Source organism: Aphelocoma coerulescens, chromosome 1A (assembly GCF_041296385.1).
Source record: "Aphelocoma coerulescens isolate FSJ_1873_10779 chromosome 1A, UR_Acoe_1.0, whole genome shotgun sequence".
Classification (NCBI taxonomy): Eukaryota; Metazoa; Chordata; class Aves; order Passeriformes; family Corvidae; genus Aphelocoma; species Aphelocoma coerulescens.
In genome coordinates this window covers 32,498,455-32,515,926 of record NC_091014.1, presented here as the reverse complement: position 1 = coordinate 32,515,926, position 17,472 = coordinate 32,498,455, and the positions used below count along the sequence as shown (strand labels likewise).

General features: G+C 37.8%; 1 long non-coding RNA gene across 2 annotated transcripts; it reads left to right on the top strand.

Annotated features, from left to right (window-relative positions):
• Positions 1-1,699: 1,699 nt before the first annotated feature.
• On the top strand, positions 1,700-8,717 carry LOC138104630 (uncharacterized). Of its 2 annotated transcripts, none has more exons than XR_011148174.1 (5): positions 1,700-1,745; positions 1,975-2,042; positions 2,597-2,672; positions 7,453-7,492; positions 7,609-8,717. It is a non-coding gene; the product is annotated as an uncharacterized lncRNA (long non-coding RNA). The 2 variants fall into 2 exon arrangements; XR_011148175.1 differs by lacking the exon at positions 1,700-1,745 and adding an exon at positions 1,793-1,878.
• The last annotated feature ends 8,755 nt before the right edge of the window (positions 8,718-17,472 follow it).

Here is a 17,472-nt window from a genome sequence, read left to right as displayed (position 1 = left end):
ACCTTCTGGAGCATCAGTGCTGGGGTTGTGATCAGATACCATCCTAATAACAGCTACATTTCAATGTCTTTCTTCTGCTTGAAGGCTTTTTAACATTTCTCAACTGATTTGTGAGGGTGGTCAAGAATCATAGAAGTGCAAAGAATTACCTTTATCTAGATTATTATTTTATGCTAATTCCTGAAGCTATTATTTTAAGATAAATAAAATAGGCAGTCCTTGATTTTTATGTGTGTACCAATACAAATTAAACTTTGATGTTCACTCTCATGACTGCTTTTAAATATTCTGACATTAGAATTACTGCAGGACTTTTACAAGCTGTTTAAATACATGTTTTTAAAGTCATAATGAGTAGATTATACATTCTTTATTTTCTGGGTAGCTGAGGCTGAACACTAGTAGAGAAGTAATAAAATTCTTCTATCAAGATATGCACTGGTGGTCTTGACTGTGCTCCCGAGTCCAAACCATTCTGAATGAAATTCACCCCTCTGCAGCACCAGCTAAACCTTACTTGTGCTCTGCATGCTGGAGCATCAGCCATTCCCTGTTGCTCTGCACAAAAGTGGATTTCAGCCACTGTGTGTTCAGACCTTTTGCATTTCAAATCCATTTCATTGATTGTGTGTCTTCTTTTATTTCCCTGAGAGCATTATTATGAGATTCTACTATTCTGGTCTGTACTGAAATATCATTTGTATGGGTTTGGTTTGATTTTACTTAACCTTGCATTTTCACTGATCATCTTTGTACTTTGTTCTTTCACTATGACTTTTCTTTACCCTTCACAAAGACCTGATACACATAATGAGATGTATGTAATGCAAAGCAAGTGTTGGGGCTTGCTCTGGAGCGGCAAAATAGACAATCTAGCAAAACTTTCTTCTCTGCTGGAGGGTGGTGGTACTTCATGCTGCACATGGAGATAGCATGGAAAAGGAGATGGTCCATAATGAACATTCTACACCTTGTTAATATTCCTAGCTTCCCTCATGAAAAATGTCCACACTTGGCTTGCTTAAATTTTAGTCAGAGGGGGAAAATGTTCCTGAAATGTGGCACAGCTCAAATGGGTGATACACAGGGGCAAAGCTCTTCTTTTGCCCAGTAGTCTGGTACATAAGCCTGAGGGATCACGTAGAGTTTAAAAGTATATTAGGGTCTATAAGGCAGTTGTTTTAGTGTTTAAAACCTAGAGTTTGGGGTGAGGGGTTTGTTTGTCAGCTTTCTTTTGCTATGTACTTTCCACCACATAACTATTCCATTTGTTTTGCCAGTGTGCTAACAATTTGTGGTGAGAATGCCCTTCAAAAAACAGCATCCCTAACAATCCAGTGTACTACCTTTCACCTTGGATAAGGCTTTTATTTATTTTTAATAAATTCCACCTCATTTCTAACACATTAAACCTCATTATGGTGTAATTTCCCTTGGTATGAAAAGACCTCATTAATTGTTCCGTTCAAAACCGATTATCTCTCAGGATGGATGTTATAAGGGAAGTGTAATGGATAAGGGTTTTTTTCCACATTCTGCTTGAGCATTACTTTTTCTCAAGTGATTAGTTTTGCTGCATCTGTGTTTACTTAAGAACCTGAAGCTAAAATAATTAGTAACAGGTGGCTGAGGTCTTACTGATAATCTGCCTCCTTTTTAGGGGTACATCTGTAAAAAGTTTTCAATTCCCACATTCTGGTTCTTTCCAATATTTAACAGGCTTTAATGAGAAGTGGTCTTGGATGGTATGGTACTCAGACTATTTGATTCTAGAAGTTTTATTTTAACAGTTTTAACTGACTGTATGACACATATTTTACTCTTTAGTAATAACAAACTATGCTTCATCTCTTCCTGTGTTATATAGGGATTTTCATGGTAATTGTTTTCTGTAGCCTGTTTTTCTAAGGATATGCTTGCATTTTTAGTTTATTCTGTATTTTAACATGTGTTCTTTCCTGATTCTGTTTTCAGGAATTTTCAGTGGACTTAGCCTCAACAGCTGTTCACAAAAATTTTCAGATCCTTTTCTGAAGACTCTGGTAATGTTTAAGAGACAAGTGTTAAACTTTTAATATTACCACTGTTGGGAGGTCTTGAGAATTATGACTGAATTTCTTCAAACTGATGTATAAAAGATGTTTACCTAAAATGTGACATCTACCTAGCTGAGCTTCTTAGCTATCCAGCTATGAATGCAATGAGAACAAGAAGTCATTCAGCTGTTGATGGGCTGGATGTGGTTTATTGACATTTATGACTGCAGGTAGGAGATTGCTACAGCTATTTGAACACTCAGGCCGGGTGGTCCTGTATCAAGACCAGGATGGAAAGCCAAGATTATGAAACCATCCATGCAGCTACTCCACAGCCAAGTGGTTTTGACATATGCTAGGGATATATGCAGCTATAATTCAAGAGCCCCACTGTGCCCACATCATTCCAGGAGTTTGAAATATAGCTTTCCACATCCCCAGATATAAAAGAGGAGGGGTTTGTATATTTTATTGAAACAATTCCATTTTCTGTAAATACACACTTACTAAGCTACAGTGAAGCTAACATTACATTTTAATATTTGACTTATTTTCCTGAGATGTTTGAGAACACTGATTTGGGGACACTGACATTGAATCAGATGGTGATTGGAATTAACCTATTCTGAACAATGGGTAAGTGCCTTAAAAATATGTTTCAGAATCTCTAAAAAAACTTCAAAGATTTGGTTTGGTGGTTTTTTAGAATGTGAGAAGAAAATGAGAAATCCTTGCTGCTGTTATGCAGAGCACAGGATAGTTCACATTTACTAAGACAACCTTACACTGGAATAAGTCAGAAGGACCTGTGCTAAACAGCATACCTACCTTTGCAGGTCTCTCCATTTGTTTGGTGTCAACTGCACCCATCCTGACATTAAAAAACCAACTGTTAGCTAAGAAGTCTTCTCAAAAAAATCGAATTTTACAGGATAGAGATCACCAGAAAAAAAAAAATCAACAAACCAAACAAAAACCAATAATCTCTTTTCTTGCAACTCTAGGAAATACTTATGCTCTATAATAAATATGATTTGCTGTCCTTATTCAGGTTTCCATTAAGTTTAGCACTATTTTCTAGCCACATGATTTGAGCACAGAATTCAAGATTTTTGTTCTACACCATATAGGAAATACAAACTGCATATAGAAGCTAAATATTTCTGCTCTCCCCTCAGTACCCAAATCCTGTGCAAGAAATAAAACATGCAGAGAGGTGGGTATCTTGGGGTTTGCTTTTTTTCCTAATTCCTAATAGCTTTTTATTCTTAAACAACCATCCTTTTTAACAATGGTCAACTTTAAAAAATAAATTAATGTGAAATTTTAAAGGAACAGTTTGGTGTGGAAAAGTTGGTAGTGGCATGCAAATAACATCTTCCTAGTTATAGGGTGAGATAAAGCAGTCTGAAGAACTCTACAGGAAAAATTGCATCAAGCAAAATGGAACTGATCCAGAGAGAGATAATAACAGCATACTTGATGTAAAATATTATTAAGAAAGATTATGGTGAATTGTCTTTCACAGTTCAGAGAAAATATACTTACACAGATGCCTATTGAAATTAAGAATCAAATTATCATTCTGTAGTTCATTGTGAAGTAGTCAAAATATTAGTAGATCATCCATTGAATTGGAATGATTCAGGATATGAAGAAAAAAAACACACTACAGAGGAATGTTAAAGTAATTATTATGTAAAGTTTTACGTGGAAACACAAATATGAAGATCTTCAGGAGTAGAACCTGGCAGACATTGTCATGCCTGACCAGGAGCAATGAGTAGGGGAGGCAACAATCATAACAGGATCTGTCAGACCCTGCTCCCTTGAAGGGTCCTCCACAGGCTGCAGTGTGATTATCTTCTCCATTGTGATCCTCCATGGGCTGTAGGGGAACAGTCCTCTCACAGCTGTCATGCAGAGCTTTTACCCTTTCCTAAATATGCTTTCACAGGCACAGCATCAGCACTGCTGATGAGCTCAGCCTTGAGTAGAGGCAGTGGTTCAGCTGGAACTGATTCTGTCCATGGGACAGCCCCTGGTCTCTTCTCTCACAGACCTCCTGTGCAGCTCCTCTGCTGCCAACATCTGGACAAGGACACTCAGCACAAACTAACAGGAGGACCTGTGACACTTTATTGTGCCATAAATTGAGTCTCTCCTGGTGGGAGAGAATTTGCTGAAAGTCCTTGCAAGGAGTTTAAAAGATAAAGCGAGATGTCTTCTGTAGTTTCAATGCTTCCAGATAGTTGTTTATTAAGTCTTATCAGAGAAACTGAGCCACTAGCGTGACCCAGGTACAGCATGGAAGGAGGAAAAGTAGGAGTGAGGGCAATTATCAAGATTTACACAGCCTTTTAAAGATATTTTAACCAATAGTTACTAAAAACGTACATTATTTTCACTTTCCTACCAATTATTCAGTAATATGACTAGGGACTGCAGCATTTCCTATCCAATCATTCCAAACTACTTTTACTGCAGAATATGGAGTAGTAGAAGAAGGTTTAGAGAACAACAACAATCCTCCATTTTGGTATTTTTTACTCTTATCTATTTACTACAAAGAGAAGCCTAAAACCTCTAAATTTTTCACCCTGTGACAATCTTACATAGCAGTCTATCACCTAATTCACACCACTGTATTTTCTAGTTGTCATCTGACTGTAGGTAATTTTTTCCAAGGTTTGAAACCAAAACAGTGTTGTTCAGGGGGGTAAGAACCCTTATAAACAGGCAGAGAAATATTCTCGGCACTCTGGATTCCTACAGACCTGGTATTCAAATAACAAATAGCACTGTTGAAGAATCAAGAAACCTTTTTTCTCAGGAATAGTGACAGTTCTCTATTTTCTCAACAGGTTGAGACATAGCACTGCATCTGTTGATCTCTCATGCTTAAAAACACTTGTTTTCATTAGTGAGGTTGAGTTGTCTGCTGCCTCTGTGTTGTTCCCAGGTCAGGTTACAAACACGGTGGTTCAGATCCTCTTTTACTCAAATAATTTATTCCCACACAACCTAGTTACAGTGTAGAGATCCCTTGCTGTGATCTGAAGCTATACTTCTCTCTTACTTAAGTTTTGTATTCCAAGAGAGGGGAAAAATTATTCTCTATTTCTTTGGGTCATTTCTTTCAGTCTGAAGATTAATAACTGAAATGTGGAAGTATGTGTGGGCAGTTGTGTGTTGTCTGAATGCTCATAAACTGAATGAGTTTCTCTAAAAGCTCTTCATATCTGAATGGTGACCATTTGTATCATTTGGTGATGTTGTCAGACATTCTACTATATAATAATCCATGTGCCTCTTTCTGGGGCTGCTACTGAAAAGTGGTTTTAACAGATGTTTCTTAGACATAGATGGTTTCTTAAATGACTTTGGTGCTCTTTTTCCTGCATAAATCGGATTTTTTCACCATTATTATTACTTTTGTTGTTGTTATAGTTATTGTTGTTACTTTTATTTTATTATTTTCTGCCAGATGCTAGCAGAATTATACTACCAAACAGTAAACCTAGTAAGTCAAGAATCTGCTCCTAATCAGAAAACTGAAATTACTACAGAAACTTCTTAAATTTAGTTGGGGAACTAAAGTCATCCTCTTGATAAACAGTTTGTAGAAGACAGTCAGAAACTTGCAAAGAGAAGTTCCCTCCACAACAAGGTTCATGCATCTTTTTCCTACTCTGGAAATTCCCCACTAGCTAACTAGACCTGGTGCAGTAAACAGAAATTGGCTTAATGGGTTTTGGAAAACACAACTTTAAAAGAAGATATTGGTCTGTATAGAGTTGTTAGCATTGTAATAATAAGCATGTGAGACAAAAACCATTACATTAAATAGGCAGAAGCAATCTGGAGAGGATGAACCAAAGACAAGCTCCATGCCTTCCAACCATGTGCTCAGCTGGAGAAGTTAGGGTATCACCTGTTTCCACTTCTTCTGTTTACTTATTTATTCTATTCCAGAACTTTTATTTCCTTGTCTGTGAGGAGGCACAGCTCTTACTGGCAGTGGGGAGCACATTGCCCTCCTCAGATGAGGCTGCTATAGCATGCTAGATACAAGTTGGACTGCCACAGAACTCGGAAGTCTCCCAATTTCTTCTAACCATTCTTAACCACATTGGTACTTTTACTGCTTAATTACTGCCCCAGAAGCTGTTTTAAAAAGAAAACCACTGCAGACATATTTTGTGAGGGATCCGTCCTATTACTTTGTGTTGAGCTTGCTCTGCAAGCCCCTGTCAGAACAGACTCCTCTCCAGTGGTTTTGGGCTCACAGTGAGACTCAAGGAGGAGCTGCCCTCCTCACTGCACAGACCAAGTGGATTTGGCTCAGAAACAGAGCTGCAGGTGCCTAGAGAAAGAGTTGTATGGACCTTTCTTTGAGGTGGGGTTGTGCTAGGGATATTTTGGATGTGAGTTTTAATTCCAAACCTTAACTCCACCCACATCTGTTTCTAAGCTTCTCTGTCACTTTCAGGGATTAGCCCTTAGGCAGATCTGAAAATCCCAGCTGCTGTACTGAACCCTTTCTTCCAATGTGTTTGCCTCCAATGCAATATTCTCTTGGAACAGCAGGTTTTTTTCCAGTGCTTTTTTTTTTTTTTATATTAGCTGCCAGGAGAAAATAAAATGTGATTTATCCAAAAGAAAAAAATACATGTATGATAGAGGTGGGAAAAAAACCTCTGAGGATCTAGTTCAAACTTTTGCTACAATCTAAAAGAGTATAACATGCAATTAGCTATTACAGAGAGAAAGTTGATGTGGTTTCTAACAGAGATACTTGCTTTAGGTTTGCAGCACATTCAGAGAACAGCCTTGTGAATCCCCTGGGCTCACCTTCATCATTTTACTCACAGAGCCTGTGGCTCCAATTATGTCTGAGCAGTGTGTTACACTGGGGGGAGAGAGTGGGCACAAGCAGCAGGTGACAAAAGCAAGCATAAATGAATCTAGATATTTTCATTACATTTTGGTTGTAAGCTGGGAAAAAGGAGGAGGAAAAAAATTATGTCTTGTAAGAGACATAAGCATGGTGTTCAGTGCCTGGCAAGGTAGACCAAAAAATGTTATGAGGTTTGCTGAGAGCAAGGCAACTCAGGGTTAAGCCAATTAAGAAGCTCTGAGGAAGTGATTTGGAACACTGTTAAATGTCATGGGCAAGAGACAGACATTTTATTTCCTCAGTGTCTCCCAATGAGCTGTTTGCTTTGTCCCAGGCTATCTTCATGATGGTGTTCATGCTGGAACTTGGAATAGAATATAGTTACGTTAGAAAGCAGTGTACTTTTAATTACATATGAAATTAGAGAAGTTGTTTTCTTTTATTCCAGCAAAATCAGAGCTAAAGGTTAAATCAAATCCATCCGTTTAAATTTTTTTTCTCCTCTTCTTTTTCCAGTTTGCCTGCTGGGATATTCCGAGCCTTCACTGAAGTAAATGTAAGTGACTTTTCCTTGCATTTCACAATATTGTGAAATGAAGTTTTACATTGTCCAAACTGTGATCAAGATAACCATTCCAAAAATGAGTTCACTTCCATTATCATTATCTGTAGCATTCACACATGATGAGGAGCTGCAAGATAAGTCAGAGTGGCAGATACCTCCTACAGACTCCAATGGCTTTTCCCATGAGGTCCCTTGTATCCTGCTGACGTCTCAATCTGTTTCTCCCCAAGGGTCATGAAATCAATTTGTTGCCAGAAACCTTGTCAGCCTCGTTCTACTACTTGACTTTCAAATTTACTGTGACAACTTTTTTCGATGAGATGGCATGACCATAACTGCTTCTGATTCTGGGATCTGGTCAAGCACAAACAGATGGTGCTTGGAAGAGCAAAATGCCTCTAATCACTTGATTAGTGAGCTTTTGTGTGCAGAATCAATTGACACAGAGCAGCTGAGTGAAGAACCTCATATGAAGGCTAAGGGGTGAAATCTCACCCTTTTTGCTTGGAATGTCTGCAGAAATCCTGACAGCATGGTTTATTATGCAAGGAAACAAATAATTCCCTGTGCTGCAAAAAACTGTGTGCCTTCCTGATCCCTTCTGGGATCAGTTTTTTAAGGACATACCTGACTGCAGTAGATCTTGCAGGCCACAGGAGGCAAAGTGTGTGATTCCTCCAAGAGACAATTTAGGGACCAATTTCCAAGCAGAAAATTTTTTCATGGGTTTGGCAACCTGGGAACTAAAAAGAACATCAAATGTTGATACAATACATGTATTGTTCTGGTCATTTTGTTCTAGATAGACAGCTGGTACCATTCAGTCCACTAAACCTATGTAACCTCTAACTACTGATAGTTACATTCTTTTTATACACTGAACTTCTGATTTTTCTTTCCACCTTTTCAGTAGTTGCCTCTAGTAAAAAAAAAAGTATTTAACTCAGAAGCCTACTCAAGGATTGTGTGCTATCTGAAAGCTGTCTGGAACTTTCAGAAACTTAAAGGTGTTTCCCATGCTGTGATGCACCTGCCCTGAGTTTGTTCTCTATTTCTGGGGCCAGAAGTTAAACTGGGGCTACATAATATATTGAGAAAGCATAGACATCCAGTAACATTAAATGTGAGAAGTTTATTCTTACATCCAATGCTGTATTTTCAGATTGTTAATTTTTCAGTGTTTTTATGAAAAAAAATGAGCATCTTGTGCAGAATAGCTTCAGATGAAAAAAAGTGTTTTGTTTTCTGATGTGTTTCATAAATAAAATACTGTTATATACATCTGTATATATGTATTTGTATGTATATATATGTATGCTCTCTTGATCTCTTAGGTTTAAATTAGAAAAAAATAAAGGAGGGCAGAAACAGAAGAATGTAATAATAACAATATTATGTGGTTAGAAAAGTGTATTTTAAAAAAAAATGAAGAAAGGAACTTGGAAGAAAAAAAAAAAACATGGAAAATTTACACCCATTGTGATAAGACCTGTCATGGCCTCTAAGTTTACTTTGCATCTTCCTACATTCTAATGTGAACTTTTTTTTCAAAGGAAGCAAATTAAAATCTCTTAAAAAGTATTCATATAACAGATGTTGACTAAGATCTCCACCTTTTGAGCAACAAAAAGCTACTATTTTAAGGCAGAAAGAAAAAAGCTTTTTTTTTTTTTTTTGTGAAACTATACTTTTTAATTCAAACACAGAGAGAATGGAAGACAACAGTCAGTTCACTTTTGTGTTCACCTAATTAGAAGTTTACGTTTTCATTCAGTAGCCCTGAACTCTCACATTGTAATCTGTGCTGCTTTCAGTGCTATGAAATAAGCTTCCTTCGTTGAACAATTCCAGTCAATAAATCTGATGAAGATATAGTCATCTTGAGAATGGAGGGAGGTGAGAGTAGGTCTGAAATGGAAGATAAGGAAGAAGCTGCGGATGGGTGTCAGTACAAATGTGAAATATGAATCTTATTTACTTTGGGATCTGCTGACTGATTTGCTGCCTTAACTATATGCTCTCACTAGCTTACAAAAACATTCTCTCCTCACAACCAGATCTTCTGTGACAGGGGCCCTTTCTGTTTCCTTTATCAGCTCTCACTGAAATATGCTTCTTGGAATGGTCTCTTGTGCCCAGTGCTCCAAATATCTCTCTGTGCACATCCAAAGCTGTGTGTACTTCAGCCCCAGCAAGCTGCCAAAGACAGAAGTGCCATCTCACAGAATCGGCAGACCTGGATCATAGGAGATTTTGATTTAGACAAAGATGCCATTGAGATCAGGAATACCTGTAGGCATGAGTGGATGAGGACTTGCATGTGGACCAAAACCCCACTGGGATTTCAGCATGTCTAGGGGTATTTATTTTTGTGGTATCAAAGAGGACAATTTGTTATTAGAATAACTTTGTATGAGTCACATATTTAGCTATGCCTGTTCTACCTGGATATCCAACACTGGAGAGAACACTTTATAATATTTTCCTGTGTCTTTATACCTCAATTCCTTGTTCTTCATGAGGGAGACTGTGACACCTGCTTTATATTACTTCTTGTCAGCTGGTGGTACAAGAATACTTTTTTTTACAGTTTATTTTGCACTGTTTAGTCTGATGTGGCCCCAGACAGGGATTCAAGGAAGTGTTCTGCATGCATAAATACTGTAAATAAAATGTGGCTAATAGCATCACAAAACAGAAAGAGTTGCGTGACCACCCACTATGACAATCTTGTCTTAAGCAAGATACCTAACCTAAAAGAGATGCCAATCACACAAGAGTTTGGAACAGACTAAGCTTATCTTGGGGTGAGAGCGCTAAAAGGAAAGTGATGGTAAGACAGACTGATGAGAGTGTATTTCCAGTCTCTTTTGATTATGCTGTGCTGGTGTCCTATGCACCTGGGCTGCCAGAGGAACAGTCTTATTATGCATGAGCATTGTCCAGACACCAAGACATGAGTGGGAGGAGAAAAAGGTGTAGATTACTTCAGGGTATAAGGCTAGACAGGTACTGAAGTAAGCTATAGGATGGCACTTGTGATTTGAGACAGAAAAAAAAGGTGTAACCTTGTCTGATAAACAGCAACATCAAAAAATAGAGGGAGAGCTCATGTCCTGCTAGATTTATGTGCAGAACTCCCACTGATGTGAATGGCAGTCTAAGAAAAGAATAACATGAGTGGGAAAAAAGAACCAGAAAGAGGTCATTGTGCAGCAAATACCTATAAAATAAATTTAAATGCAGGTCCTACTATGATTCATCTAAGGTTTGATCTAAAGTTCACTGATGACTAAGGGAGTCTCTTTACTGACTTTTGTGGACTTTCAAATCAGGCACTAGAAAGAAACATTTTGTTGTGAGGCAAAAATTACGCTTTCCTGTAATTTTCTTGATATGTAAAATCAAAAGAAAACTTTGACAGTAAATTTATAAGCCCAGCATTTAATCTGTGATACACGGTGTTTATGTCTATGATGGAAAATGACAGCAACAGAGCAATCTAGAATGCTACTGTAAAAGCACAATCTTTCCATAGATAAATTTGTACACTGTTACCACTAAACTCTGCAACATGAAGATCTCATATTGTATATGCTGAATTTAATCCATATTCAGAAACACAGAAATGTTTTAAAGAAACTGCTTTTTAATTCTCTCTGGGCTCTCTCAGGACTAAAATTTAATGCTTTCAATTTGTGTAATATTTTGACTATGGATTTATAGATTTATAATTTTACTTCCTTCCTCTCTTTGTTTAGAAATTAGGTTGAAATAATGTTACTTTTGTAGTTAAAGGGAGTGGGTCAGATTCTCATGGAATGATGCCTTCTTAAAAAAGCATCTGACTCAGTATTCCTTACTGCATATTTTTACTGTGATTTTTTTTCTTAAGAGATGTGTGGGTGAGTCACATTCCTTTATTCTCAGTTGCACTTTGAGGTACCGTAGCAAAATTCTTTTGACTTCCTTCCACAATTAAGTAGCCCCAGTGGGACTTCCTTTTACAGGTTAACAGCAGCTTTTTTTGTGTGAATGTGCAGCTTCACTGTTTGACAGTGACTTCAGAAAAGTCTCTTTGGAGTATCTCTTTCTTCCTTCGGTTAAAATGAAATGCTTCATTCTGTACATTAACAAGATGTGCTAGAGCAGATTACATGAAAGAAAGTTTTTAAACTGAGAAATACACTGCTGTTTTCCTTCTTATACTTGACAAGATATTGAATATATCCATGAACTTGAGATTTCCATCAGCACTTGAGAATAGTATGAAAATGATCTTTTATTACTATTCTGTGAATGGACATCTGGATCACTTAAACCAAACAATGAAAATCTCGTTTATATGCATCCCTCTGCATCAAAAGTAGCGTGGCCAGCAGTACCTTGCCCCAGTGGGACCCTGCCTGGAGTGTTCCATCCAGCTCTGTGCTCCGCAGCACAGGAAGGACATGGACCTGTAGAGAGAAGAGACAAGAAGGTGTTCAGAGGGATGGGGCACCTCTCCTGTGAAGACAGACTGAGAGAGTTGGGGTTATTCAGCCTGGAGAAGGTTCCAGAGATACCTTAGAGCAGCTTTCCAGTACCTAAAAAGAGCCTACAAGGGAAATGGAGAGGAACATTTTACAGGGGCATGTAGAGACAGGACAAGGGTTAAAGGTTTTATACCAAAAGAGGCTAGGTCTAGATTGGCTATTAGGAAGAGATTCTTTACTGTGAGAGTGGTGAAGCACTGGATCAGGTTGCCCAGAGAAACTGTGGATGCCCCATCCCTGGAAGAGTTCAAGGTCAGGTTGAATGGGGTTCTGAGCAGCCTGGTGTAGTGAAAGGTGTCCCTGTCTATGTCAAAGGGTTGGAACTAGGTGGTTTTTAAGGCCCTTTCCAGCCCTTCTATGATTCTATGATTTTGTGCTATCACAACTTCTAGGGAGGACAACACGTGTTATAAGCAGCTTCATCTGCTGCTGCTAACAACCCCTAGTCAAGGCTGTCTCTTGAGGTGTGCTAAGGCACTGTCCTGGCAGCATTTGTTCCAGTCCAAAGCCTTGCCAGGGACTGTACAAACAGCTCTGGACAGTCATAGTCTCATTCTTGATCCATGCCATGTCTGTGTTTTGTTCACTTGTACAGATTCAGAGATAGTAACAGAAAGAATCAGACCATTCTGCTAATAACAGTCATGGTCTGCATTTCCCAAGGGACCTATTTATCTGAGTAAATATAGAGCATGAAACAGCAGGTTACTTTTTTAAGGAAAATTTTTCTTTTCTAGGTTCAATGCTAGGTGGTGTGTTTGAAAGGGTGATCAATTTTATGGCTCACAGAAATTCATTGTGCCAGAATTACCTTCTAATATATTTATATAGGTTGAAACAGATTATTTTACAGCTAGGATATCACATAAACCAAGAGCAAATTATCATCTGTATAGCTATATACAGTACCCATACAGTAGAATGCTCAAGTTTGTGAACTTTTAATATTATTTTCTTTTTACTGAATCATGGTATCACATTTAGCTGAAAGATATTGTTCATCAAATATGCATGAAAAAGAAAAACAAGAAGATAAAAGCTATTTTGACTTCCTAATAACCTACATTCATCTATATTTTGTCTGAGCTGGATTTCCTCTGAGTTTTTTTAGGGAATGTCTTTTACTACTTACTTAGTAGCGCTGATATGAGGCCTGAACAACTCTGCCTTGGGCAAAGAGTCCCATTGGAGCAGTCCAGGGCACTTTTCTTCTCAGGAAAAATGGAGGACATTCTAATAAATTGTCAACAACTTTTAATTAAATAGAGAAATCTACCTAACAGATAGAACTGTTGGAGTGAAATGTGTGGAGTCCTCTTACTGCCTTGTCCTGATTTCCTGGCCCATCGGAGTAAGAGAGTGGTGAAGTGTGAGTACATGGTGGCCTCTGTATTCTGCTACACTGAGCACTTCATCTCAGGCTGTAGGGAAAAGACAGTATCTCCTTGCACCTTTTGTTGACTGACTATACAAAATGGACAGATGGTGATCTGGAGCTTTCCCAGGCTATACTGTTATAGGAAGGGTGAAAGAGAGTATGAGCATAATGATGTAACCCATGGCACTTACCCTTAGGTTCAAAGAATGGGACAATTTTAATTTCTGGTGTAGATATAAACTCAAGAATTGGAAACAACAGTCAGATCTCTATACCCAATAATTAGATTGTCATAGTTACTATTATTCAGAGAGTGTTAAATACATCTTTGAAGCTAGAACAACAAAGAAATTGAGATTCTTAAGTAAGAATAGATCCAGCACTACAGAGATAATAAACAGCAGGACATTTCTGTTTTCAGATTTACAACCTTATATTCTAGAAATAAAACAGCAGTTTAGATTTCTCACCCTATGGCAGACAGCCTTGAGTTGTACTGCTTATGTCTTTACCACTTGATGAGAGAACCCCATATTTTTGTTTTAGGGTTGCTTTTCAGGTGGAGAGTTTCTATGCAGCCACACCAATGCTGTATCTGCCAAATGTTCAGGTGTCCATTTGCGGGACATTTGTCCACTGTAAGAGGAACTTTGTCTTAGAATCAGAGAGTGGCTGAGGCTAGCAGACATTCTGGAGAAGGGTCACACCTTCTGACCCTTCTGCTCAGAAATGGGTCAGCTGGAGCAGGTTACCCAGGACAGTTTGATTTTCAAACAGTTCCAAATTTGGTGGTGCCAGAACTTCTCCAGGCAGCCTGCTACAGCAAGTCACCATCCTCAAAGTAAAAGTTTTGTCTTGCAGAATGTCTGCATAGACTGAAATTCAAGAAAGTTAGAGAGTTATAAAATTACAAGTGATAGGCCCTTTCTCCAAGAAGGACTAATTCATGCAGTAAAAGTAAAAAATATATTTTGTCTGCAGATGTAATGCAAGAAGAACACAAAAAGACTGAGGGTCCAGTAAGATATCCACAAGAATGAGATTGATTTCTTTTTCTCTACCTTCTGACTTTTGAAAGAATTTAAAATTATTCCAGCCCTTCACTCCTTATTCCTAAAAGAAGGTTAAATTTTATTTTCAGGAGTATATATTTTTCTTTCACATATTCGAGTTGAGTTCTCTTACATTCATCAAAACAGAACAGCAGGCACCTAATTCCATTCTTAATAGCATGGAAAGCTTGTAAAGAGAGAGGATTCTTGTTCCAGAATGGAGCAAAGGGTAAACTTTTTGGTCTTTTATAAAAGGAAAAGGAACATTATCTACATACTGAATTAAAAGAAAGGAATGGTTTAATTTTAACTGTGGAACTCTTTAATAGTTTTCTAAATTGTACTAGTTTCTGACAAATTTGCTCTGCTTTTTTTCAGGCATAGCTGTTTGATGTAATAACATGAGTTTTAAAATAAATTTGATCTGATTCAAAGTGAACTTGGTGGGATAAATTTATTGTTTTGTTAAAAACCCCACAAATTACTAGAATAACAGGGGTTTTTTTCACTGTTACCAAATCTTGCTAGGAAACCCAGGAATAATATGATGGGGCAGAGGAGAAACATGGCCACATCATTTAATGCATTTATTTATTCCAGCACATATAAAATAAAATGAAAGAATATGTTTTGTATACTATAGGAAGACAGAAGTGCTTTCTTTCTCTATTAACTGACTAGAAGCCTGGAAATTTCTTTATCAAGACCTGAACCAAACTCTTCTGCTACATGAGATTTCTTCCTCTACTTCTAAAATGCTTTTGAAAATTACATGTTTCATATCAGAATAGATCCCTGGGAGTTATTAAGAATAAATAATTGGATATGGGAATATCAACTGTCTCAGCAAATCCCACTACTTTAAAAAATGCTTACCTTGTCTAGTTAACTGGATTAATATTCTGAAAATATAATAGTGCAAATGAGAACACTTGAGTACAGAAATTGGATTGCTATACTCAAGCCACATAGTCTTCAATAATGAAACTGGGACTTCTGCAGTCTGGAATGTTTCAGACTCTCAGAGGTGGTCACTGCAATACTAATGCTTTTAAGGTGACTTTTTAATTGAATCAATATGATTCAGATCCACGTTGAACATAGCTGTGAAAATGGAATCTCATTTTGAAAAGCAAAGACAATAATATGCACTGCATGCCCTCAGCCCACGATTGCCTCAGGCACTCCAAGAAAAATGCAAACTCCCTCTCTTCCCCAAATCCAGCCGTAAAATTCAGATTGAGAAAAGCAAATGAAGAGCTGGTAACTAGGACTGTTTTTTTATTTATATGTATGGAGTGCCTTAAAATTCAGGAAAAGAAGGCAGAATGAAGATCTAGGCACTAGGACTATTTATTTACTTATTTTTGTGTGTCTTTGTTCTCAGGTAAACATAACACACATTAGTGTCAGGTGTTGCACATTGCAGTTGTAAAGACAGCTTTCCCCCAGCTTTTGAACCACAGAGCAAATTTATATGCTAGCAGTATCTCTATTCTCATTTCTCAAGTTCTGAATTCCTTTTTCTTTAAAAAGGGCATCCTCCATAGGAGATGAACGGCCTTGGAATGCCAGCTCGGTTGGATCCGAGTGAAACTAGGATTTAATTCCTTACCATAGAAAGAAGGGAGTTGAAACACAGAAGAAAAACAAGGTTTTGAAATGTGTCTTTCATTTATGAGGAAGCTATAGGAACCGCATCGAGAAGAAAATGATCTTTAGTCTCACAAACAGGGTGAGTAAATCTGTCTTTTGTTTATTGGGAATGAATAACTCTAGGATTCCTGGAAGAAAAACAAAGCAATGTGCTCTGTGTTTAGTAAGTGTACAGACCCTCAAGTCAATGCACAAAAGCCCCATTAGCTGTACTTTGACTGCTACGGCCACTGAGTCACACCAGGAGCTGTTTTCTGCAGAGGGAAGCTGACTCACCCAGCACAGCACAGCAGCCCAGCAACCGGACGATAATGCTTCAGGACATCGTAGCTCAAGGGAGGGCACCATAGGTTTGATCACTGATTTATTCTTTTGTGTCATACAACAAGGTTTTTTCATGTCAGTCTCCATGGTGATGAGTTTGACTGTCACCCCCGGGACAGCACAGAGTGGTTTAGAAAGCTCACCTTGGCAGATTTACATCTCTGCTGTGTTTCACAGGAACCAGCAACACTGAACTGCCCAAAGTTGCTCCCCATTTGAGGTATAAAAAATACATTTCCTCATATGGTAGGCGATCCAAACTGCTAATTACTGACAAAAATATTTCCTTTTTAGCTACACAACTACTTAGTCTTGCTTTTTTGCCAAGGCTATGAAAAAGGAGCTGACCTAGAACATATCTAAAACTTTAAACCAAAATTTGCTGCTTTGTTACTAAGTCAAATACTTCAATCTCGCCTTTGCTTTTCCCTCATTATCCAAATTATATAGTAAATCAAAGAGAGAGAGGTCAACTAAATCAGATTAAATTGCAAAGCAGGTGTGAGAGGTGAAAACTGAATGTCAGTTTGACTGTTAGAGCTGATACTATTTCATGTGTTAGGAGAACTCAATATTCTGGAAGAGTGCGTGGTGGTCAAACATCAGAAAATTATTTATTTAATTAAGTAAATGTAAATGTAGACAGTTTAAAATCACACTCATTTTCATTCTCCTTTGGGTAGGATGCTGTGTTTTCTTCTGTTAATCAGGATTTTCAGTAAACTGAGATTCTCAGGGACGAGCAAAATATTTTATACCTTTTGCTAGTGCAGTTGAAAAGCAGAGACAAATTGCCATCATGTTTCTACAGGACTGAGCAAAAAGTAGTAACTGTGCAGATGTCACTTAGGAAGAGAAGCTTTTATAGCAGTTTGGGGACAGAATTTTTAGGTGACCATGAAGATCTCAGTAAGCTTATCTCTCCCACCAAATCATTAGGGTAATCTGCTGTTACTAAGTTCCTCTACTAATGATAGAAATATATATGTACCTTTGGATTACGCATAATATGTATATTTCATGCAT